The sequence below is a fragment of the Mesoplodon bidens genome (assembly GCF_964165515.1).
Source record: "Mesoplodon bidens genome assembly, chromosome: 1".
NCBI lineage: Eukaryota > Metazoa > Chordata > Mammalia > Artiodactyla > Ziphiidae > Mesoplodon > Mesoplodon bidens.
This window is the reverse complement of record NC_138176.1, coordinates 183,758,209-183,783,545: the sequence shown is the minus strand read 5'-3', so window position 1 is coordinate 183,783,545 and position 25,337 is coordinate 183,758,209. Positions and strand designations below refer to the sequence as shown.

Here is a 25,337-nt window from a genome sequence, read left to right as displayed (position 1 = left end):
CTTCCTCACTATTGTTGCATAAAGTTATTTTAAAAACTCTATTATCACTGTAAATTTTAACCTTTTTCACTATAAATTTCATTTAAACATATATATATATTATATTCATTAAAAATTTATCTCCTTGACTCATTTAAGACTCAAGTTCAGTCTTGTCCAACATTAATAATGTGAATCTAGATTTCTTTTGCTAGTATTCATCCTTTCTGTGCCTTTGTTCATCTTTTTAGTTATTGTGGAGAAAGCAAAATATACAAATATATAATTAAATTATTTTTACGTAAATGGGATCATAAATGGGAAATAGTGGGAAGGATGGGGAGGATGGGGGAATACTATAAGAAAGCTAAATTTTCATCTTTCATAATAGAAAGTCAATAGATAGTACCTACATCTGAAAAAAACTCAAGAAAAAGCCATATATGCATGTTATTAAAAATATGGTTATAAATATAATAGTTAAGAGTTGAGTGGTTGCCTCAGGGAATCAAGAATGAGGTAGAGTGGGGTTGGGGGAGGAGAGGGTACTAGTATCTGTAGCCAAGTTGTTTTAGGATACTGTACTCTACTACCTTTCCCTGCCTTCTGGGTTCACTGTTAAGATTTTTGATAATATTCACAGATGATATTTATTGAGAATGTACTATCTGCTGGGCTAAGTATTATTTGTATATAAAATGGGAGTAAAGCCAAACTTTGGGAAAGGGCTGTAGCATTGGGTCCTAGAGTCAAGACAGAAGTGGACATCTTAAAAGATCCAGAAAAAGCATTCGATGAAATTCAACACTGATTCATCCTTTCAAACAAAATCTTAGGAAACTAGGAATGGAAAGGAACTTCCTTAAACCTCCTTTAATATGCTCAATAACCTTAAGACGGTGAGCAATATTAGTATTGCCATTTATCAGCTAAGGAATCTTAACTTCACAGGGCTTGTAAGTGGCAACGTACTGCCTGGCTCCATGACTTGAGGTCTTCCTACTATCAGGTTCACCTTAGATTAACAGGACACAGATATGTAAGTACACCTTGGAGTGAAAAGAAAACTATTATACTCATATATTCTCTCATGTCCACAAGAGGGCACTAGGGTTCATTTAAATTCAATTCCAGTGTTAAGAGAATTAAGTGGTGTTTTATGGATGCTATTTCAATGATTTTCAACAGGAAAAGAGTGGTGAGGAAGAGTACTCTTCTAGGGAGAATGGATCAGACTTGGGGTATGAGGGAATATTGTGTAAAAAGTTTGAAAAACAAACAGTATTAAATTTTATACTTGAAAAATTGCTTACTGTTTCTATAATACAAAGGTGTGAAGTTTTTCTTTCATGTTATCAAAAGGAGTTTAAAAAATTGAGAAGTCTGGCTCTATCTCATTCAAACCCATTTGAAACTATACAAAATATTTTACAGAGCATCAAGATCTCTCTCATTCATCTTCTCTTTTCTGTGTCTACTGTCACTTCCCTTGTATAAGTCCTTGTTTGTCTAGTTTCTATTCATCAAGTTTTGTGAATGTGAGGGTAGAGCCAAGCCCAGAGAAAGGACTTATTATTGGGTTCTAGAGCTGAGTCAAAACAGAGGTAGATATCTTAAGAGATGCAGAAAAAGCATTTGATAAAGGTCAGCACCTGCTTGGTTTTAAACAAAATTTTAAGAAACTAGGAAGAGAAAGATACTTCCTTAAACTAATAAAGGATATCTACAAAAAGCCTTCTATAAATATCATACTTTATTGAATTTATAAGATCACTAGATACAGTCAATATACAAAAATTAATTATATGCATATAAGTTAGCAACAGAATACACATTTTTAAAAATAATACTATTTATTATAGCAAATTGAACACCTAGGAATAAATATAATTAAATATGTATAAGACCTCTACATTGATTACTACAAAATATTGTTGGACAAAATTAAAGACCTAAATAAATGGAGAGATATACCATGTTCATGGATTGAGAGGCTCAATAATGCTAAGACGTTAATTTTCCAAGAATAAATGTATAGGTTCATCACCATATTAATCAAAGTTGAAGCATATTTTTTCATGAAAATTGACAAGCTGATTTTAAAATACATATGAAAATGCAAAGGACCAAAGTAGCTGAAGCAATCTTAAAGAAGAACAAAGCCAGAAGACTTCCACTTCCAGATGTCAAGACTCATTATAAAGCTATAATAATCAAGATTGTGCAATATTGGCACAAGGAAGCTGACCAATGGAGTAGAATACTATGGAGTCCAAAAATAAAACCACACATGTACAGTCAATTTATAAAAAGGGCGACATTGCAGTCAACTAAGGAAAAAGGTTCTAGGACTACTGGATAGCCATATGAGAAGTAAAGTATCAGGTTTCTAATCTTACATCACAAAGACCAATCCAGATAAACTGCAGATCCCAATGTAAAAGATAAAACCATAAAATATCTAGAAGAAAGCATAGAAAAACACCCTTGTGAAACTGGAGTAGCAAACATATCTTTAAAAACTATAAAAACTGGTAAGCATAAACAATAAAAAAATTTTAATTAGAGTATATTAAAATTAAGGCTATCTAGTCGTTAAAAGACATTATTAAGAGAATGAAAAATCAAGCCTCAGAGTGAAAGAAGATATTTGCAATACATACCTTTGACAAAGGATTTGTACCCAAAACATATTAAAAATTTTTCACAAATCAATAAGAGACAGACAACCCAATTTAGAAAGGGGGAAAGACCTGGACATTTCACTACAGAAAACATCCAAATGGCAAAAAAACAAAACAAAAAACCATGAAAAAGTATCTAACTTCTGTGGTTCAGAGAAATGCAAATGAAAACTACAATGAGATACCACTATATATCCACTAGAATGGCTAAAATGAAAAGGGCAGAAAATACCAAGAGTTGGCAAGAGTGTAGAACAGCTGGAATTCTCATACGCTGTTAGTGGGAATATAAATTGGTAAAACCACTTTGAAAAACTACTTGGCTGTATCTATTAAAGATAAACATATGATTATCCTATGACCCCAAAATTCTACTCTTCACAGAGATAGGGACAGAGTTAAAGGAACCAACAAGGGATGGTGAAACACCCTGGCCTCAACAATAGCTGTCCAGGGACAAGAAGAGGGGATGCTTTTGGAAATTGCAGGAGAAAGCAGCCAACAGGAGCTGTAGTCTTCAGTTGAGGAACGCAGCCCCAGCAAACCTGAGGCTTGCTCTGCAATTTCACTTCCATTATGACACCTAGAACCCAGAGGGCAAAGGAACTGGTTGATAGAGTCCACACAGCTCAACCTCCTGGGGTGCAGAGCAGAGAGAAGGGCAGAATATGGATCTGGAGGAAAAAAAGGAGAAAGTACTGTCTAACGTCAAAACTGAAGCACGGACTCTGGAGTCGGATGACCTGGGTCCAAGTTTGTCTCTGCCATACACCAGCCGTGAGGCCTTCAGACAATACACTTAGCCTCTCTATGCCTCAGGTTCCTCATCTTTAAAATGGAGATGATAATAATAATCTACCTCATAGAGATGTATAATAAGCAAAAGAATGAGTACATGAGAAGTATTTAGCATGTGACAAGTGTTCCATAAGTGCTAACTACTATTATTATTTTAAGCATTTCCTTTACATATGTTATGCTCATTTAAGCAGAGAAGTTTACTAAATCTAAATACATTCTGTATTGTGCCTATGCTAAAGAAGCTCCTTTCAAACAGGAATGTTCCCCAATCTCTTTTCCAGAACTTTCCAAGAAGGCTTTCAAATGTGACTTTCTCCATGAAGACTTCCCTGAGCCCCTCATGCAGAAGGAGCTTCTTCTTTGCCTCCAGAGACCGGGGTCCACTCCCCTCTAGTGACGACCACAGTCCTCACCAAAATACAGCCCAGGGTACACATGGCCATTCTCATTTCCTTAAAAGCAGGAACCATATCTCCTCCTTATTTGTTTTTGAGCTAACTATAGTGCCTAACACTGTATTTTATATACAACTGTGTGTTACCCTGAGTTATATGGAAATTTTAGTGTATTGAATATGGTTGGAAACAAGTTCACCATTGGTTGACATTTTAAAATCGTGTAGTTACACTGAGTACTTGTTGAGATGGTTTTTCTGTATCATCACTGGCAGCAAAAGGGAGCTGATCATAATTAGTATTTCCGGAGCATCTACTCTGTGCCGGGGCCTAACACATTATGTCATGTAATTCTCACAACCAGCCCACGAAGTAGGGATAGATGAGGGAAGTAAGTCTGAAAGAGATAACGTAATTTGCCCAAGGCTACAGCAGCTAGTAAGTGGCAGAGCTCTGATTCCTGCCCAGACCTCCACAAAGATTATGCTATTTCTATGGTGCCACATTGCTTCCCACATTTTCCACAATTAGTACAGACTGATGTCAGCTGTGAACAGGCACTTCTGGGCTTTACTTACTTTGTTCATTTGTACAGTGAGGATGGCTTGGATGCTTTCTTAGATTGCTTCCAGTTCTAAAAAATGTATGATTTTAAAGAAGTAGCTTTGTCTGTTCATACCATGTGCCAGTGCTGATTACTCCTGGGGACATTTCTTCCTTCATAATTTCGGTTAGAAAACACAGGTGTTCTCAGGTTCCATCACACAAATGCAAGAGGCAGGTTTGGTGAAACTGCCTTCTATGGGACTCAAATTTCCCTTCTTCAGTTTCATGGGTTACAGTGAAGTCAACAAGAGTGTAATTTGTGTTTGCATAAGACCAGAACACAAAAGAAAAGATCCAGGCATTATTGAGCATTCCCATACCGAAAGGGCGAAGTTCAGTTTTGTTAGTTACTCTCATTATTCAGCACGTACGCCTCTTATCCTCTGGTAATATCCCAGTGCCAAGTCTCTCTCATGTTCTCACTGCTTCTGGGAGATAAGCAGAAACCTAATTACTATTTGGTTAGGTTAGAATATATTTGATTATGCAGGAGGTGGAATTAAGGTAACAATAATCCAACTATTCAATTTCTGAACTCTAAGTTTGTAATTCACAGAGAAAGAAAAAGTTCACCAGTCCTCCTTGCATGCTGCCTAAACAAGGAAGATTTCTACTTCATCCTTTTCCTCTCTACTATATATCTATCTCTCCATCAATCCATCCATTTCTACATCTATCGATCTATCTTTCTTTCTTTCTATCTTCCTTGAGCTATCTATCCATTTGAGCCTTAGTCCAGCTCAAAAAAAATGTAAGCATACAGATGGAAATTGTAATTAGGACAAAGCAGTCACCCCTATCTGTGTGAACTCCCTGGGAACCCAAAGTACAAACTCAATCTACAAACATGAAGTAAAAACCTGTCCAAAGAAGCAGCCTATCTCTGATCATATAAAATTAGATTGTTCTGTCTCACAACCCAGGAAAATACACATCTGCATGACTAGAGTCAAGAGAACAAGCTAGAATTCACAACAGAGGAAAGGACTGAAGACTGCAAATCATGCCACTTCAAAATCCCTCAGTGGTTCTCCATCTCACTCGGAGGAAAAGCCCAAGTCCTCACGTTGGCCAAGGCTCCCAACGTGACCTGGCTGCTCACTACCATCCTCCTGGCTCTGCTTCAGCCACTTGGGGCCTCTTTCCTTATCTTCTGGCCTGTCTGGCGTGTCCTGCTGTGGGACACTGAGACTAGCAGTACCCTCTGCCTTGAAGGGTCTTTCCTCAAACATCCTCATGGTCCGCTACCTTATCTCCCTGTCTTTCTATTTTGTGGGTCCTTTACTCTGATCTTTAACATTACCTCTTTTCTACTTACTTTAAGATAATAAATGATTATTTAATCCACTAAACATGGGACTTTTTTGTAAGTTAGCAATAGCTTACCAGAACACAAAGGAAAAACAGTTTTTCTACAAATAATCTACTTTAAGAAGTTCCAGGAGAAGTTGTAGTTAGCCCAGACCTAGTGCGGGGGTTAAGAGTTGTTAAGGTGTTTGGCTGATACGCTGTGAAATCAGAAATCATACAATGTTAAAATGAGTAAAAACGTACTTTGCTCAGACAGCTGAAATGACTTGTCCAAGATCACGGAGTACGTAGGAACAGATCTAGAAATAGAATTGGAGCTTTTCGAACTGTCAGCTCATCATACACTTATGTATTTGCTCTACAAATATTTATTGAGCGCATTCTTTACGTAAGGTGCTGTGTCAGGAGCTAGGGATACAGAGATGGTCCTTGTCCTTAGAGGGGTTACATTCCATCAGGTGACACAGACCTTAAGCAGTGGATTACTGAATTTTTTTGTTTGTTTAATTACAACTGTGATAAGAGTCATATGGGGAGTAGGGTGCTTTGAGTGTATATTATGGGGGAGAGCGTTCTGAAATAGACTGGGGAGAACAGAAAGAGATAGTTAAGCTACACCCAAAGGACAAGTGAAAATTAACTGAATGGAGAAAGGAATGAGAACATTCCAGGCAGAACTAGAGGCATGAATCCTTTCCGCTACATCCACTGCTTCTCATATATCATGGTGTTCCTTATTCTTGAATGCCTGGGTCAGCAAGATAATTAGGAGATAAGAATAGCAAGTGAAAATACAAAGAAAAAAAGGGAAAAATCAAATGAGTGGCATTTTCCTAACTGAGAGATTTAACAGGAAGGCCCACTAGTCCAAGGGGATGTGGGGCACCGTGAAAACTGAAAGTTGGGAATTAATTAAGCTGTTAAAAAATGGTTTGGGTTATACACCACCAAGAAAGACGCTCTCACCAGGAATTCCTGTACCTCCAATAACTTGTCTGTGCCCAGTGCCTTCATTCAGGACGCCTACTACACAAAGGCTCAGGTACAGGAAGTGACGGCATCTCTGGGACGTGGGGCAGGTAAGAACTGCATGTTCAGTGTGGATTTCTGGGGTCACTACCACACCTCAGGGCTGACAACATCCCTGAGGATGGCTCCAACTCCCTAACACTGCATTGCTTCGATCTCTTTACCAGAAACCTCCCACCTACTTGATTCAGACACCTGTGCCCATGGCGGATCTAGACCTGTCATTATGCAGAAATGCTCTAACCCTGAAATCTTAAATTCGTGTTTTCTAAACTCTGAACACACCCTCCTAGCCTCCTAATCTTGCCATGTGTTCTCTGGCTGGTGCTCATCACACATATTTTTCGATCTTAACCATATCTTTGGTCCATTGACTCCTCCATTTTCTCTCAAACTATTTGTTCCTTTCAAACTTCAAGTCCTTTCTTATCATGCCTGGACCATTATCTTCCTATGGTCTCCCTCTGTCAGCACTACATCCATGTGCCATCTGCTTCTGGTTTTGTATCTAGGCTGCTGAGTGCTGAAGCTAATGATACCACAATATAGATGGTGCCACAAAAATATTATGGTCTCTCACCTAAGCTGACAATCAACACTGCTCCCATTCCCCACATGAGGCACATGCCCGCCATCAATGTTCACCAATCTCCTCAACCACCTTGTCTACTGTGTCTCTCATGTCACAGAAAATAAGAGCCCACAACGCCAGAACCACATCAACTTCCTGCCCCTCTACCATCAGATGGGGTTTCCTAGATACAGAGCCAGAGGTGAATTCGTGTGCAAGTGATTTACTGAGACACGTTTTGGGGAGACACCTGTAAGGAAGTAAGGGAGGCAGGATGGCGCAGAAGTTAAGACGTGGCTCCAGCTGAAGTCTGTTCTCAGGCTGATCCTACAGGATCTCTGGAGCAAGAATAACACCACAGAGTTGTCCACTTTGAGGCAAGGAAGCCAGATTTCTGTACTCTCTCATCCATCAGCCATTGGCTATAAGGCATCCCTGGGAAAGGGTACACAACACCTGGGCATTTTCTGATTCTTTCAGCAGAGGGCAGTTTACCCTGGGACAGTGCAGCGGGAAGCCTGCCAGCCAGTGCTCCCAGCAGCTCAGGGCTGGGGACACCAGTCCAGTCAAGGGGATCTGGGCATGGCACGCACAGCGGATCCTACAGCATCCAAGCCCACAACCTTACCTACCTCTATCATCTTCCTCTCGTTGCTGAGCCCCTCAATGTCCCCCACCCCTGGACACAAGCCTCACTGTCAGTGTGAACTATCACCACAGTGCTCATTACATGGGTAAACTCTAGTTCAACCGTCAGCTTACTTTATTTGATAAGCTCCCAGACAGTGGGGACCATTCATTCTTCTCAGGATCTCTGGTGCCTAGTACACAGAAGAAAGCTGGCCTGAACAAAGGTTTTGGGCTCTTCAGTGGCTTTAGGGGTGGGAATTTCAATCACGTAGGTAAAAGTTTAAAGAGAAGGGCCTTCCACCCTTTGAATCAGATTGCACAGAGGACAAACTTAAGCAGCCCTTTCAGAAGTGGCCTTGACCCATGACCTCCATTTGCCAAATTCCTCAGCTGGCATATTGGGCCCCAAAGGCTACAACACTGAGGACCACTGAGAGCACCACACAGAGGGCACCACAAAGAGCCCCTCCCGCTACCATCCTCAAGATAAATAACTAAAAAGCTAGGGCTTCCCTGGTGGCGCAGTCGTTGGGAGTCCGCCTGCCGATGCAGGGGACGCGGGTTCGTGCTCCGGTCTGGGAAGATCCCACGTGCCACGGAGCTGCTGGGCCCGTGAGCCATGGCCGCTGAGCCTGCGCGTCTGGAGCCTGTGCTCTGCAGCGGGAGAGGCCACAGCAGTGAGAGGCCCGCGTACCACAAAAAAAAAAAAAAAAAAAAAAAAAAAGCCAGGATTTGTGGCTGCTCTCCACTTGCCAATATTGGGGGTGGTGGTGGTGAGGACATCCCCTTATCATTAGATTCCCACCCCAGCCATGTCTTGTACCATGTGTGTGGCAGTCTCAGCATCTCTTTTTCCTGTTCATCCTTCTGCTGCTTTCACTATCAGGGCCCTGAAATGCTCACCATCTGGGAGCAGGCTCCTCCGTTTCTCCAGCTCAGCAGTCCTCTCGCTTCACAGGAAAGCACAGTTACCCGACCCAGAGGTGTTAAGTGATCTTGTTTGACAAACAGGAACAAACCAGCAGCGCACAGTGTCGATTCTGCCTCCGCAGTGCTACAGGCAGCGAGCCACACACCGGGGTCAAAACCGAAGTGCAATCCTGTCCCTTTACGTGCTGTAAAGAATCTTGCCTTTTGCTTCCTTAGAGACATGTGGTGTGGGTAAAGAGTGTACAGACAACTGAAGGATGAGTATAAGGAAAATCTGAAAAGGCCCAGAAATTTAGAAATGGGTGTGAGAAATTTGGCATTCATTCTTCTACTGAGAAGGAGCAAGTCCACAGGGGAGGAGAAATCAATCTGGGGCACACACCAGCAGAAATTAATTTAATTAGGGAGGGGGCAGTGAGCATGGAGAACGAGAAAAATAAACCAAGGCCCACCCACTCATTTCAAAATTCAGAACAAGGACCATGAAAAGGATGACATAACTACAGCCTATAATAAAAAGTCAATAGTTTCATTTTCATGAAAACCAATTAAGGGTGAAAAAGGGAAAGGGGGTTGAAGAGATGTTCAAGGTCAAGTGAGGAACCAGGAACGGGAGGACTCCCTGTCCCCCAGTTCCTGACACGTACCTCAGTCTTTCACTCCCCTCACCTTTGGCTGAACGCACTCAGCCCCCGGCGGGACAGCAGATCTATCAAACCTACAGAATCCTCCTGGAGTCTTCCTTTATCCTCTCTCGAGTAACTTAGGCTGATGTCATTACCATCAGTGATTTCTTGCAGAATTCGGGTTGCCGGATTTAGTAAATCCAGATATAGGACTCCCAGGTAAATTTGAACTTCAAATAAAATAATGGAGATTTTTTAGTACAAATATGCCCCATGTGGTAGTTGAGACATACTTATATTAAAAAAATTAAAAAAAATTCTTGTTTACCTGAAATTCAAATTTAATTAAGTGTCTTGTATTTTACCTGGCATCTCCACCTGGAATCCCACCATCAGAACCAAATTTTGTTGACATTATACTTCTAGCAAGATTCTTATTTGTCTTCAGGTGTGTTCCCCCTGAGGTGTGTAGGTAAGACCCACACCCTGCCCCGCCCTCCATGTAGAGCATGACCTAAGAAGCAGGAATTCTGAGCTCATGTGGACAGGATCTTACACAAGATTTAGTCAAATATTTTCACTGACAAATACGGAAGCTTGGAAACATTAAGCAATTTTGCCTCCTGGGTGGCAGAATCAGGACTAGAATCTATGTACCATGTTTTTCTCTCTTCTTCCTGACAAGAATTTTCTTATCATAAACTTAATTACAACACACAAAAAGCTTCAGGAGCTAAATGGTGAAGTGGGTACAAAATTCTAAAATAATTTGGTCAACTTAAAATGAATAAAATGAGCAAAAAAGAAGAGTATAATAAAGTGTTTGGCCTTTGTGAAATCTAACTTTATAATGTACCTTTTGAATCTCATTTTGAAATTCTGCAATCAATTACTTTTCAATCAATCAGTCATCCAGACCTTCCACACGCATACTTGCTCCAATTCAAAAGCTTCACAAAGCAGTCTAAGTCTCATCCATCACTGGGCTGAACTTGCCTCCCTGACAGCAGACACCAGCAAACGCAAGGAAGGTGGGAGGAAGTGAATGAAAAGAGCAGCAGCTCTGAAAGAAGAAAATGCTTCCTTTGCCCAGTGTGTATCTAGGGGCTTTGGGATGCTTCAATTTACTAATGAGCCCTGTTGTCATTTGAGAAGCACATTGTAACACTGAAACCTAACGGGGACTCTCACCTAGCAGCAAACTGGGTCTAAGATCTGGGCCAGACTGTATGACCTTTAGAGACTTTTGTTAAAAAGCCCTCATTTTCTAGAAATGGGATCCAAAGCACATTCTCCTTTTTAGGAACTCCTACTATTTTAAAGGCTTCAGTGGACAATTCTGATGTTCACTCCTCATATGGTGTTTTCCCAAAATTAATGTCCAAAATAGAAAGTACAGCCAGTCTTGGATCCCAAGGTAATCTGGGACCTGCATAAATTCTATATCAGTTGGGATGCTCTGGCTACAAATAACAAAACACTCATCTAAAAGTGGCTTGAACAATGGTGTTTTTTTCCCCACATGATAAGTTGAGAGTTGGATGGTCCTGGTGTTGTTTCAGGAGCTCCCCAATGTCAGGGCTCTGAGTCAACTTCCCACCTGTTTTCTCCACCTGTGCCTCAAGGTTACAAAATGGCTGCAGCAGCTTCCTGTAAGATAAACTTGCATTTGAAATCCAAAGCAGAAAGATATTTTTCTTACTAGATTTTTTAATCATCAAAGAGAAAAATCTTTCCTAGAAACCCTTGTGTCCCATGACCAAAGCTGGGTCATGTGCAAGGGAATCTAGGAAAGCAAGAATCCAGAATTTTTAGCTTTTATGTAGAGAGACGAAGTCTCTGACATCAAGGAAAGACCAATTGGTATACATTGCACACTAGTGTCCTGCCATCACTGTAGGCCCAAAACACCACCACAGGCCTAAAAATCTTTGCAAATTGCTTCATCTCCTAATTTCCCTATTTCTATTTATGACACCAGCAATCTCTCTGTCACTACTCTGGAGACCTCAGTTTTATTGGGACTCCTTCCTTTCCCTAATTCCCACAACCAATCAGTCCCCATGTCTCAAGGATCATCCATTTGTTCTCAGGGAGTCTTCTATCTCACTTCTCTTTTTGGTTCTAACCTAGCATACTGACTCAGATGCTTATCACTTCACAGCAAGATGAAAGTGTGAAAGTTAAGTGGGACTTCCCTGGCGGTCCAGTGGTTAAGACTTCGCCTTCCAATGCAGGGGATGCAGGTTCAATCCCTGGCTGGGGAGCTAAGATCCCACATGCCTTGCGGCCAAAAAACCAAAACATAAGACAGAAGCAACAATGTAACAAATTCAATAAAGACAAATAAAATAAAGTGCAAAAGCTACAAAACCACTCTGCCCTCATCCCATATACCACTTTCTTATAAGTCTCCTGTTCAGAAAACTTTCAAGGATTCCCCCATTAACTGCAGAAGATATTCCAAAACCTTTAGCCTAATAATTAAGGTCAGCCATGATCAGCTGCAGTGGTTAAGAAAATAGACTTTGCAGTTAAATGACTTGTGTGAGATTTGGCCATTGACTTAACTCTCCAAGGTCCATTTATTCATTCATAAAATGGAGGTGATAATAATACATAGCATACATGGTAAGTGTCAATAAATGGTAGTTATTATTTTTGCTCTTTTTCTTGTTCCTAAGTAGCAGGCACTCTACTATGGATTAGGATGTAGGGCCAGGTGATATATACATGGTGGCTGCCCTCAATGAGCTCATTTCAATTGCTGAAATAAAATTCAACCATTCTATTGGCTGAATGCACCTCTAATCCACCACTCAATGTCCATTTTATAAACTGATTCTTTGTCTTTCTCTACTTGACTAAGGAGAGTACCAAGGGTAGCACCATTTTGGGCTGTGCTCATTCTTCTAGAAGTTTCCTCTAGAATCCTAAACCTCATTTTGTCCCCAAGAAGACCTTCATTTGCTCTGAGGCCATAAACCCTGGCTCATACCTTGATTCATTCTTTCAAAGCATACTATGCTTCCACCAGAAGCTGTTAACAGTATTTATTTATCTTCATCTGACATCTGTGAAACTTCGAAAAACAGAAATGAAAAGACATTGTGGCTCTTTATTTTATTAGGCCACAGTTAGATAGTTTCAGTAAGTTTTAAGTACCGGAAGTTAAAAGTCACACTAGGGAGTAAACGGACACACAAATTACATTCTTCTCACTTTGCGATGGTCTTGTGACTTAGCTTTTTCATCTTTACATTTCAACTCCTCTTAATTTGACTCTTTTGCCAGTTTCCACAAACCTGCTATAATAAAAGACAATATTGTATACAATAGCACTCATTCTCTGTTAAAAAAAAAAAAAGGTATATCTTTAAAGATAAGCTAGATCTACATCCTGCTGATAGCTTCTAGCCACAGAAGGATTCCATACAACTAATGCTTCTTTTGCCGTCTGAAATTATCCAAGCAGTGAAAGGCCAGGAGAATGCCTCATCTCACCAATTCATTTTGGCAAAATGCTGACAGGGACCTGGGCCCCTACCCTCCCTCCCTTCCTTCTCCAGAGGCAGGAGTGAGAGTTTCTCCGTTTCCAGGTTGTGCAGGAACACTTAGTGGTTAAGGACCCTGACTCTGGAACTAGACCGCCTGGGTTCAAGTCATGATTGTGTGACCTTGGGCAATTCTTTAATTTATTTGTGCCTGAGTTCCTTCATCTAAATTGAGGGTAAAACCCGACTGACCTCATAGGATTGCTATGAGAATCACGTGAGTTAATACATGAAATGTACTTAGGGCACTGCCTGACACATCATTAAGAGCTCTGTAAGTGTAAGTTGTTGTTACTACTAATACTCTTTCCCTTGGCTTGGCCACCTGTCAACAGTCTTAATGGCTTGCTGGAACATTTCTTAAACATTCTCCCAAAGCTCTCTATTCAAAACCTCAGGCCAGCATATGAATCAACCAATTTCATTCTGTAGAAAAGTGTCCAAGAAGAATTAATGGGGAATGCTGGATACGGTGGGGCTAATGTTTTATCAGGTTCTTAAGAAATCTGGACAACAGAAATGAAAGTTACTTTGCTTAAAGGGAGTCCATATTTTATTCCTCTCCAATGAAACAACGTTCTCCTTAAGAGTCAAACAGCATCCCTCTCACTGCCTACTCTTTATTATCTCCTACTCAAATATACATGCCACTAAGAAAACTGTTAAAGTCTGCAGAGTTCAAATAGCTTTGGCTCATTAAAAAACCAGTTCATTAATCCAAGGATTTCAATTCTAAGGTAATGTTCACTTTGCAAAGTCATAACAAGAACACCTATGTATAGTTACTATTATGATGAAAATACAGTCTGTTTTAAAAAAATCATTCCAGTGGTCCTTTTTCTTACTTTGTGACCACTTTTAAAAAAATAAATTCTATAATTTATGCACTTAAACAATTTGTTTCCTTTACTGTAAGTTCTTTTTACCATCCTTAATAATAACTCTGACAGCATAATACCAGAAACTAAGAATAGGTTGAAAGAAGCCGACTGTAACTTCTTCAGAGTTTCAGGACAAACAACACAATTTACAAGACACATAAAAACCATGATGACAAACCTATTATAAGTTCTTTTCACCTAAAGACTATAAAAATACTTTGGCTGAGTTATCTGTGTTTCAGGTCTCTTAGTTTAGTAAGTGGCACTAATGAAAAGCAAAAAGGCCAAAAAAAGAAGGATGGCAAGGAACTAAGAAAGCAAAGGCCCTAGAATAATCTGAAATTGGCTCCAGCTATCCTTTGAGAGTTGACTGATGGAAACAGGGAACCTCTGTTTCCACTCTATAGATCCAGTTCTTAATGAATACTATCTGTGTTCCAAGTGCAGTAGCAAAATAATAAATCAGAGTGAATTCAATGGAAGTATGACCCTATTCAAAGAGACTAAACACTTAGTACAATTCACTTTTCTGTGGTTCACCTACTGGTTCACAACATGTGTGAGGGTGGGGGTGGAGGGTTGGTGTAGGACCAAGAAGTACCAGCCAAGCCAGACACACACCACTGAACCCTCCTGCACTGTTGGTGGGAATGTAAATTTGTGCAGCCACTATGGAAAACAGTATGGAGGTTCCTCAAAAAAACTAAAAATGAAACTATCATATGATCCAGCAATCCCACTCCTGGGCATATATCCAGACAAAACTATAACTAGAAAACATCCATGCACCCCTATGTTCATAGCAACACTATGTACAATAACCAAGTCATGGAAGCACCCTAAATGTCCATCGAAAGATGAATGGATAAAGAAGACGTGGTATACAATGGTATATAATATACAATGGAATATTACTCAGCCATAAAAAAGAATGAAATAATGCCATTTGCAACAACATGGATGGACCTAGAGATTATCATACTGAGTGAAGTAAGTCAGACAGAGAAAGACAAATGCCATATGCTATCACTTATATGTGGACTCTAAAATGAACTAATCTAGGAAACAGAAACAGACACACAGCCATAGAGAATAGACTTGTGGTTGCCAAGGGTGGCGGTGGGGGAGAGAAGGATTGGGGGTTTGGGGTTAACAGATGCAAACTATTATATATAGGATGGATAAACAACAAGGTCCTACTGTATAGCACAGAGAACTATATTCAATATCCTGTAATAAATCATAACGGAAAAGAATATATATGTATAACTGAGTCACTTTGCTGTTCAGCAGAAATTAATACAACATTGTAAATCAATGTAAATAAAACATTGTAAATAAAAACATTGTAAATAAAAAAGGACATATACCATTAATAAGATGACTTTTAATATAACAGTTAATAATGGAGAGATTTCTAAAGTAAAAATTGTCCTTTCCCCAGCAATTCTACTCCTAGGTACATCCAAGAGAATTGCAAATATATGTCCACATAAACAATCTGTACGTGAATTTTCATAACAGCGTTATTCATAAGAGCCAAAAAGTGGAAATAACTTAGATACTCACTAACTGATGAATGGATAAATAAAATGTGGCAGATCCATACAACAGAATATAATTTGACAGTAAAAAGCAATGAAGTACTGATACATGCTAAAACATGGATGAACCTTGAAAACATGCTAAGTGAAAGAAGCAAGTCACAAAAGGTCACACAATGTATGATTCTCTCTATATGAAATGTCCAGAATAGGCAAATCAATAGGGATAGAAGATAGATTAGTGGTTGCCAGGAGCTGGCAGAAGGAGGAAACAGGGGAAGTCATAACCAGAACTCCAGAACAGGGTGTGACTGATAATGGGTATGGCATTTTGGGGGGAGAGTAATGAAATGTTTTAAAATTGATTAGGGCGATTGTTGTACTACACCATAAATATATTAAAAATTACTGACTTGTACACTTTTAAAGGGGTGAATTTTATGATATGAAAATTATATTTTAATAAAGTTGTTCTTTTTTTATTTTTTAAAATTTTTATTGGAGTATAGTTGATTTACAATGTTGTGTTGGTTTCAGGTGTACAGCAAAGTGAATCAGTTATACATATATGTATATCCGCTCTTTTTTAGATTTTTTCCCATATAGGTCATTACAGAGTACTGAATAGAGTTCCCTGTGCTATACAGTAGGTCCTTGTTAGTTATCTATTTTATATATGGTAGTGTGTATGTGTCAATCCCAATCTCCCAGTTTATCCCTCCCCACTCCCTTTCCTCCCTGGTAACCATAAGTTTGTTTTCTACATCTGTGACTCTATTTCTGTTTTGTAAATAAGTTCATTTGTACCATTTTTTAAAAAGCTGTTCTTTTTAAAGTTGCTTTTCTCTTACTTCTTCACCAAATAGATATTTATTAAGTACTCAGTACAAGTTACAGGGTTAATAGTGAAGTATATAAGATACACAGTAGACCTTTGTCCTTCACAAGGGATACTCTGGAAATATTTCCAAATCACCAAATAAATGATTACCACTAGGGCTGAGACATTGCACAACTACAGGGGGTGTCATCCATTTTGGAGTCTATGTGAATGGTGACACCAGGAGTCATGCAGAGCAAAATCTGCATGGCCATACATGGTGGTCCTGGCTACCACTAAGACACTAGCATGTGACTTTTTGTTTCCTGGAACTCCCCCTCCCAGTACCACCAAAGAAGCAGTTCTTTTTTTTTTTTTTTAACTTTACAAGAATTATTGAATAAGTGCCAATGGATTGGAATACAGATAGTGGTTGGGCAGCCAGGCAATACGGTTTATTCCCAACAGGCATTGCCAGCCTTCATGAGGATCTTAAAGTTCCATGACCAGCCCTCCCATCTGGACCCCATCTCATTCAAATGTTTACAAAAGAGGTTCCAACCATGTGGTTATGAACTGTCTATCTTATTTATAGACAAAGACTCTTTTTCTGCATATTCTAAACATCCTTTTCAAAATATACTAGTTGCCATCCACTGTCTGCTCTGGCCTTTTTGAATTTCCAATTAAATATGCAACTTTCTGTGCTTTTGCAGTAGGTAAAGTTAGCACTGCAAATACTTAGGCTTACTGATCAAACACATGTGTGGTCACTTCCATCCCATCCCACAGAAACAGAAGCTGCTGAGCTTTAAGCAAATGGCAGTGCACACATATTTTCTTCTGTAAGTCAGAGAGAGTGGGAAGCAACTAGTCACATCCGTAAAATTCCATTTCTGTTTGTTTAAGGGGTAGGGAAGCAGAAAAAATGGAAATGGCCAAACTGCTACCAAGTTAGTACCTATGCAAATGAATCATTTGACTATGTAGGACTAATTTCTCCAAACCATTTGTTCTATTTAGTTTTTACAGACATTTAATTATTATGATACATTTCAGACATATAAGGCATAAAGAATCATGAAGCATCCATTGCCTACTATAACCCTACATAAGCAATAAATGTAATCAGAGCCCCTGATCACATTATTCTCTCTACTATCTATTTTCAAGTGATTTGGGAAAGAACAAAAAGGTGTTGTATAGGGGATTGGTTCAAGATGGAGGAGAAGAAGGATGTGCCCTCACTCCCTCTTGAGAGAACACCAGAATCACAACTAAATGCTGAACAATCATCAACATGAAGACACTGGAACTCACCAAAAAAGATACCCCACATACAAAGACAAAGGAGAAGCCACAATGAAATGGTAGGAGGGGCACAATCACAATAAAATCAAATCCCATAACTGCTGGATGGGTGACTCACAAACTGGAGAACACTTATACCACAGAAGTCTACCCACTGGAGTGAAGGTTCTGAGCCCCACGTCAGGCTTCCCAACCTGGGGGTCCGGCAAGGGGAGGAGGAATTCCTAGAGAATCACACTTTCAAGCCTAGCGAGATTTGATTGCAGGACTTTGACAGGACTGTGGGACACAGAGACTCCACTCTTGGATGGCACACACAAAGTAATGTGTGCATCGGGACCCAGGGAAAGGAGCAGTGACCGCATAGGAGACTGAACCAGACCTACCTGCTAGTGTTGGAGGGTCTCCTGCAGAGGTGGGGGGGTGGCTGTGTCTCATCGTGAGGACAAGGACACTGGCAGCAGAAGTTCTGGGAAGTACTCCTTGGCGTGAGCCCTCCCAGAGTCCACCATTAACCCCAACAAAGAGGCCAGGTAGGCTCCAGTGTTGGGTCGCCTCAGGCCAAACAAACAAAAGGGAGGGAGCCCAGCCCCACCCATCAGCAGACAAGCAGATTAAAGTTTTACTGGGCTCTGCCCAACAGAGCAACAACCAGCTCTGCCCACCACCAGTCCCTCAGATCAGGAAACTTGCAAAAGCCTCTTAGATAGCCTCATCCACCAGAGGGCAGACAGCAGAAGCAAGAACTACAATCCTGCAGCCCGTGGAACAAAAAACACATTCACAGAAAGATAGACAAGATGAAAAGGCAGAGGGCTATGTACCAGATGAAGGAACAAGATAAAACCCCAGAAAAATAACTATATGAAGTGGAGATAGGCAACCCTCCAGAAAAAGAATTCAGAATAATGATAGTGTAGATGATCCGGGACCTTGGAAAAAGAATGAAGGCAAAGATCAAGAAGATGCAAGAAATGTTTAACAAAGACCTAGAAGAATTAAAGAACAAACAAACAGAGATGAACAATACAATAACTGAAATGAAAACTACACTAGAAGGAATCAATAGCACAATAACTGAGGCAGAAGAATGGATAAGTGACCTGGAAGACAGAATGGTGGAATTCACTGCTGCAGAACAGAATAAAGAAAAAAGAATGAAAAGAAATGAAGACAGCCTAAGAGACCTCTGGGACAACATTAAACGCAACAACATTCGCATTATGGGGTCCCAGAAGGAGAAGAGACAGAGGGAAGACCTGAGAAAATATTTGAAGAGATAATAGTAGACAACTTCCCTAACATGGGAAAGGAAATAGCCACCCAAGTCTAGAAAGTGCAGAGAGTCCCATACAGGATAAACCCAAGGAGAAACACATTGAGATACATAATAATCAAATTGGCAAAAATTAAAGACAAAGAAAAATTATTGAAAGCAGCAAGGGAAAAATGACAAATAACATACAAGGGAACTCCCATAAGGTTAACAGCTGATTTCTCAGCAGAAACTCTACAAGCCAGAAGGGAGTGGCATGACATATTTAAAGTGATGAAAGGGAAGAACCTGAAACCAAGATTACTCTACCCAGCAAGGATCTCATTCAGATTCGATGGAGAAATCAAAAGCTTTACAGACAGGCAAAAGCTAAGAGAATTCAGCACCACCAAACCAGATCTACAACAAATGCTAAAGGAAATTTTCTAAGTGAGAGACACAAGAGAAGAAAAGGACCTACAAAAACAAACCCAAAACAATTAAGAAATAGGTAATAGGAACATACATATCGATAATAACCTTAAATGTGAATGATTAAATGCTCCAACCAAAAGACACAGGCTTGCTGAATGGATACAAAAACAAGACCCATCTATATGCTGTCTACAAGAGACCCACTTCAGACCTAGGGACACATACAGAGTGAAAGTGAGGGGGATGGAAAAAGATATTCCATGCAAATGGAAATCAAAAGAAAGCTGGAGTAACTATACTCATACCAGATAAAATGACTTTAAAATAAAGAAAGTTACAAGAGACAAGGAAGGACACTACATAATGATCAAGGGATCAATCCAAGAAGAATATATAACAATTATAAATATATATGCACCCAACATAGGAGCACCTCAATATATAAGGAAAATACTAACAGCCAGAAAAGGGGAAATTGACAGTAACATAATAATAGTGGGGGACTTTAACACCTCACTTATACCAATAGACAGATCATCCAAACAGAAAATTAATAAGGAAACACAAGGTTTAAATGACACAATAGACCAGATACATTTAATTGATATTTATAGGACATTCCATCCAAAAACAGCAGATTACACTTTCTTCTCAAGTGCACACAGAACACTCTCCAGGATAGATCACATCTTGGATCACAAATCAAGCCTCAGTAAATTTAAGAAAATTGAAATCATATCAAGCATCTTTTCTGACCGCAGTGCTATGAGATTAGAAATCAATTACAGGGAAAAAAACGTAAAAAACACAAACACTTGGAGGCTAAACAATACGTTACTAAATAACCAAGACATCACTGAGGAAATCAAAAAATACCTAGAGACAAATGACAATGAAAACATGACGAATGCAGCAAAAGCAGTTCTAAGAGGGAAGTTTATAGTTATACAAGCCTACCTAAGGAAACAATAAAAATCTCAAATAAACAATCTAACCTTACACCTAAAGTCACTAGAGACAGAAGAAAAAACAAAACCCAAAGTTAGCAGAAGGAGAGAAATCATAAAGATCAGAGCAGAAATAAATGAAATAGAAACAAAGAAAACAATAGCAAAGATCAATAAAACTAAAAGCTGGTTCTTTGAGAAGATAAACAAAATTGATAAACCATTAGCCAGACTCATCAAGAAAAAGAGGGAGAGGGTTCAAATCAAAATTTGAAATGAAAAAGGAGAAGTTACAATGGACACCGCAGAAATACAAAGCATCCTCAGAGATTACTACAAGCAACTCTATGCCAATAAAATGGACAACCTGGAAGAAATGGACAAATTCTTAGAAAGGTATAACCTTCCAAGACTGAACCAGGAAGAAATAGAAAATATGAACAGCCCAATCACAAGTAATGAGATTGAAACTGTGATTAAAAATCTTCCAACAAACAGAAGTCCAGGACCAGATGGCTTCACAGGGGAATTCTATCAAACATTTAGAGAAGAGCTAACACCCATCCTTCTCAAATTCTTCCAAAAAGTTGCAGAGGAAGGAATACTCCCAAACTCATTCTATGAGGTCACCATCACCCTGATACCAAAACCAGGCAAAGATACTACAAAAAAAGAAAATTAGAGACCAATATCTGTGATGAATATAGATGCAAAAATCCTCAACAAAATACTAGCAAACAGAATCCAACAGCACATTAAAAGGATCATACAACATGATCAAGAGGGATTTATCCCAGGGATGCAAAGATTCTTCAATATATGCAAATCAATCAATGTGATACACCATATTATCAAGTTGAAGAATAAAATCCATATGATCATCTCAATAGATGCAGAAAAATCTTTTGACAAAATTCAACATCCATTTATGATAAAAACTCTCCAGAAAGTGGGCATAGAGGGAACGTACCTCAACATAATAAAGGCCATATACGACAAACCCACAGCAAACATCATTCTCAATGGTGAAAAACTGAAAGCATTTCCTCTAAAATCAGGAGCAAGTCAAGGATGTTCACTCTCACCACTATTATTCAGCATAGTTTTGGAAGTCCTAGCCACAGCAATCAGAGAAGAAAAAGAACTAAAAGGAATACAAATTGGAAAAGAAGAAGTAAAACTGTCACTGTTTGCAGATGGCATGATACTATACATAGAGAATCCTAAAGATGCCACCAGAAAACTACTAGAGCTAATCAAGGAATTTGGTAATGTTGCAGGATACAAAATTAATGCACAGAAATCTCTTGCATTCCTATACATTAATGATGAAAAATCTGAAGGAGAAATTAAGGAAACACTCCCATTTACTATTGCAACACAAAGAATAAAATACCTAGGAATAAACCTACCTAGGGAGACAAAAGACCTTTATTCAGAAAACTATAAGAAACTGATGAAAGAAATTAAAGATGATACCAACAGATGGAGAGATATACCATGCTCTTGGATTGGAAGAATCAATATTGTGAAAATGACTATACTACCCAAAGCAATCTACAGATTCAATGCAATCCCTATCAAACTACCAAAGCCATTTTTTACAGAACTAGAACAAAAAAATCTTAAAATCTGTATAGAGACACAAAAGACCCCTAATAACCAAAGCAGTCTTGAGGGAAAAAAACAGAGCTGGAGGAATCAGACTCCCTGACTTCAGACTATACTACAAAGCTATAGTAAGCAAGAAAATATGGTACTGCCCCCAAAACAGAAATATAGATCAATGGAACAGGACAGAAAGCCCAGAGATAAACCCACGCACCTATGGTCAACTAATCTATGACAAAGGTGGCAAGGATATACAATGGAGAAAAGACAGCCTCTTCAATAAGTGGTGCTGGGAAAACTGGACAGCTACATGTAAAAGAATGAAATTAGAACACTCCCTAACACCATACACAAAAATAAACTCAAAACAGACTAAAGACCTAAATGTAAAACTCTAAAACTCTTAGAGGAAAACATAGGAAGAACACTCTTTGACATAAATCACAGCACAGTCTTTTTTGATCCACTTCCCAGAGTAATGGAAATAAAAAGAAAAATAAACAAATGGGACCTAATGAAATTTAAAAGCTTTTGCACAGCAAAGGAAACCATAAACAAGATGAAAAGACAACCCTCAGAATGGGAGAAATTATTTTCAAATGAATCAACGGACAAAGGATTAATCTCCAAAATATATAAACAGCTCATGCAGCTCAATATTAAGAAAACAAACAACCCAATCCAAAAATGGCCAGACCTAAATAGACTTTTCTCCAAAGAAGACATACAGATGGCCAAGAAGCACATGAAAAGCTGCTCAACATCACTAATTATTAGAGAAATGCAAATCAAAACTACAATGAGGTGTCACCTCACACCAGCCAGAATGGTCATCATCAGAAAATTTACAAACAACCAATGCTGGAGAGGGTGTGGAGAAAAGGGAACCCTCTTGCACTGTTGGTGGGAATGTAAATTGATACAGCCACTATGGATAATAGTATAGAGGTTCCTTAAAAAACTAAAAATAGAATTACCATATGACCCAGCAATCCCACTACTGGGCATATACCCAGAGAAAACCATAGTTTCAAAAGATGCATGCACCCCAATGTTCATTGCAGCTCTATTTACAATAACCAGGTCATGGAAACAACCTAAATGCCCATCGACAGACGAATGGATAAAGATGTGGTACATATATACAATGGAATATTACTCAGCCATAAAAAGGAACGAAATTGAGTCATTTGTAGAGATGTGGATGGATCTAGAGAGTGTCATCAGAGTGAAGTAAATCAGAAAGAGAAAAACAAATATCGTATATTAACGCATACATGTGGAACCTAGAAAAATGGTACAGATGAACCGGTTTGCAGGGCAGAAATGGAGACATATATGTAGAGAACAAACGTATGGACACCAAGGGGGGAAAGCAGCGGGGGGGTGGGGCTGGTGGTGTGATGAATTGGGAGATTGGGATTGACATGTATAATTGACATGTATACACTGATGTGTATAAAATGGATGACTAATAATTACCTGCTGTATAAAAAAAAAAAAGAAGGGAAAAAAAGTGGTGCTGCATAAAACCTTTTCAGGAACTGCAGGTCGAAACATGGATCATATCCAGGCCAATATTCTATAAAGATACTGCCCTTTCTGATACAAAGGAATTACCTGGCCAAAGCTAACCCTGCTCCCTTGAATCCATACTGCCAGGATGTCTCAAATGCTCACGACTACTTCCTCTTTTATGCTAAAGCATCAAAGCTTCTGTACAGAGATGAATGGACATCCCTTACACATTTTATTGGATATCTGCAGGAAAACACTATGAATGGTTCTATCTTTGAATATTCATTTCTGAAACAAAATGTTCCACCATACATACAACTCTTCTCTCAGAAATGACCTATCAAATTTTCTATTTATATTTAGGAAAAAAGATACTCATTTAGGAGCTTATCTACTTTCTAATCTGTCTTACCAACTCTAGTCAAAGAGAATTTAAATCTTCCTTTTCAATGGAGAAAACAAAACCCAAAAACCCATAGACCAGGCTATTTGCAGGCAGTGAGAGGCAAGAAGGTGAGGACACAAGGTCAGGGGAGCAAGAGATGGTTGACTGCTTATTCGACATAACTCCAAAATCCAGAGAACACACAAGACATTGAAACAATATGGAAAGGTGACCACCATGGTTTTCCTACGTGATCTGAGAGCTCTTCTATTGTCTAATATTTACTGTGAATTTATTTATCACATTAGATTCTCTCTCCGAACAGTCCTGAGGAAACACGACACTGGACTGTTAAGTTTTGATCAGAGAATAGAGAAGAAGGGGTCAAGGGCTTGAGTGTTTCCTCAATGTTACAGGCCTGGTTGGGTGGCATGAGAACTTGGGTCCTAGAGAGGGATGTGGGGGGCAAGGGAGGGAGACAAAAGGGCCGTCCCTGTCCGTTTTCTCAAATGTCAGGCCCACTGCCCAGGCTCTGAAACTTCAGTTGTAATCATAGCCCTCTTACTTTCTGCTAACAGATGTTGAGTCTCTGGGTCCCTGCAGCTCAACCACATTTTTGCAATTTGAGTAAAATCCCTAGTATTAGAAAGAAAGGAAAGTTGAAAGACTGATCCTGTTGAACCAAAATCAACTCTCACAAGACCTATTTTTTTGTTTGTTTGTTTGCTTTTGGTTTGTGTCATCTTGAGCTTTAGTGCTCCCGTGATATAAAAGAAAATGCTAACTATGGTTATGGACAGGAAAAGAATCATCCTGCACACCTCATTGTTTTTTATCATGCATTCATTTCTTACTTCTTTCCAAAAACAATTATAGATGACTTTATAAGAAAGAAAAAAATGTATGTATACATATATATGATATATATATGTTATACATATATATACACATATATATGTATATATATGTTATACATATATATACCATATACATGTATATATATATTTTATATATACACATACATATTCACCTATTTATCAATTATGCCAACTATTTATACATATATATGATAAAGTAGAAAGAAAACGTCATGGCAATGATTTAAAAAATTTAAACTTAACACACTCTCTGTAACTGAGTATTAAGAATGGTTTTGAGGGGGTTCCCTGGTGGCACAGTGGTTAAGAATCTACCTGCCAATGCAAGGGACATGGGTTCGAGTCCCGGCCCAGGAAGATCCCACATGCCGCGGAGCAACTAAGCCCATGCACCACAACTACAGAGCCTGAGCTCTAGGGCCCGCAAGCCACAACTACTGAGCCCACGTGCCACAACTACTGAAGCCTGCGCACCTAGAGCCCGTGCTCTGCAACAAGAAGCCACAACAATGAGAAGCCCGCACACCACAATGAAGAGCAGCCCCAGCTCACTGCAACTAGAGAAAGCCCGTGCACAGCAGCGAAGACCCAATACAACCAAAAATAAAAAATAAAATAAAATAAATAAAAAAATTT

At 39.2% G+C, this 25,337-nt stretch overlaps 1 protein-coding gene across 3 annotated transcripts in view; it reads right to left on the bottom strand.

The window, feature by feature from the left end:
* SHROOM3 (shroom family member 3) overlaps nt 1-25,337 on the bottom strand; it is a gene marked incomplete at its 5' end in the record, with an annotated part of 316,716 nt that overhangs the window by 248,449 nt on the left and 42,930 nt on the right. The gene's annotated exons all lie outside the window — the stretch shown is intronic.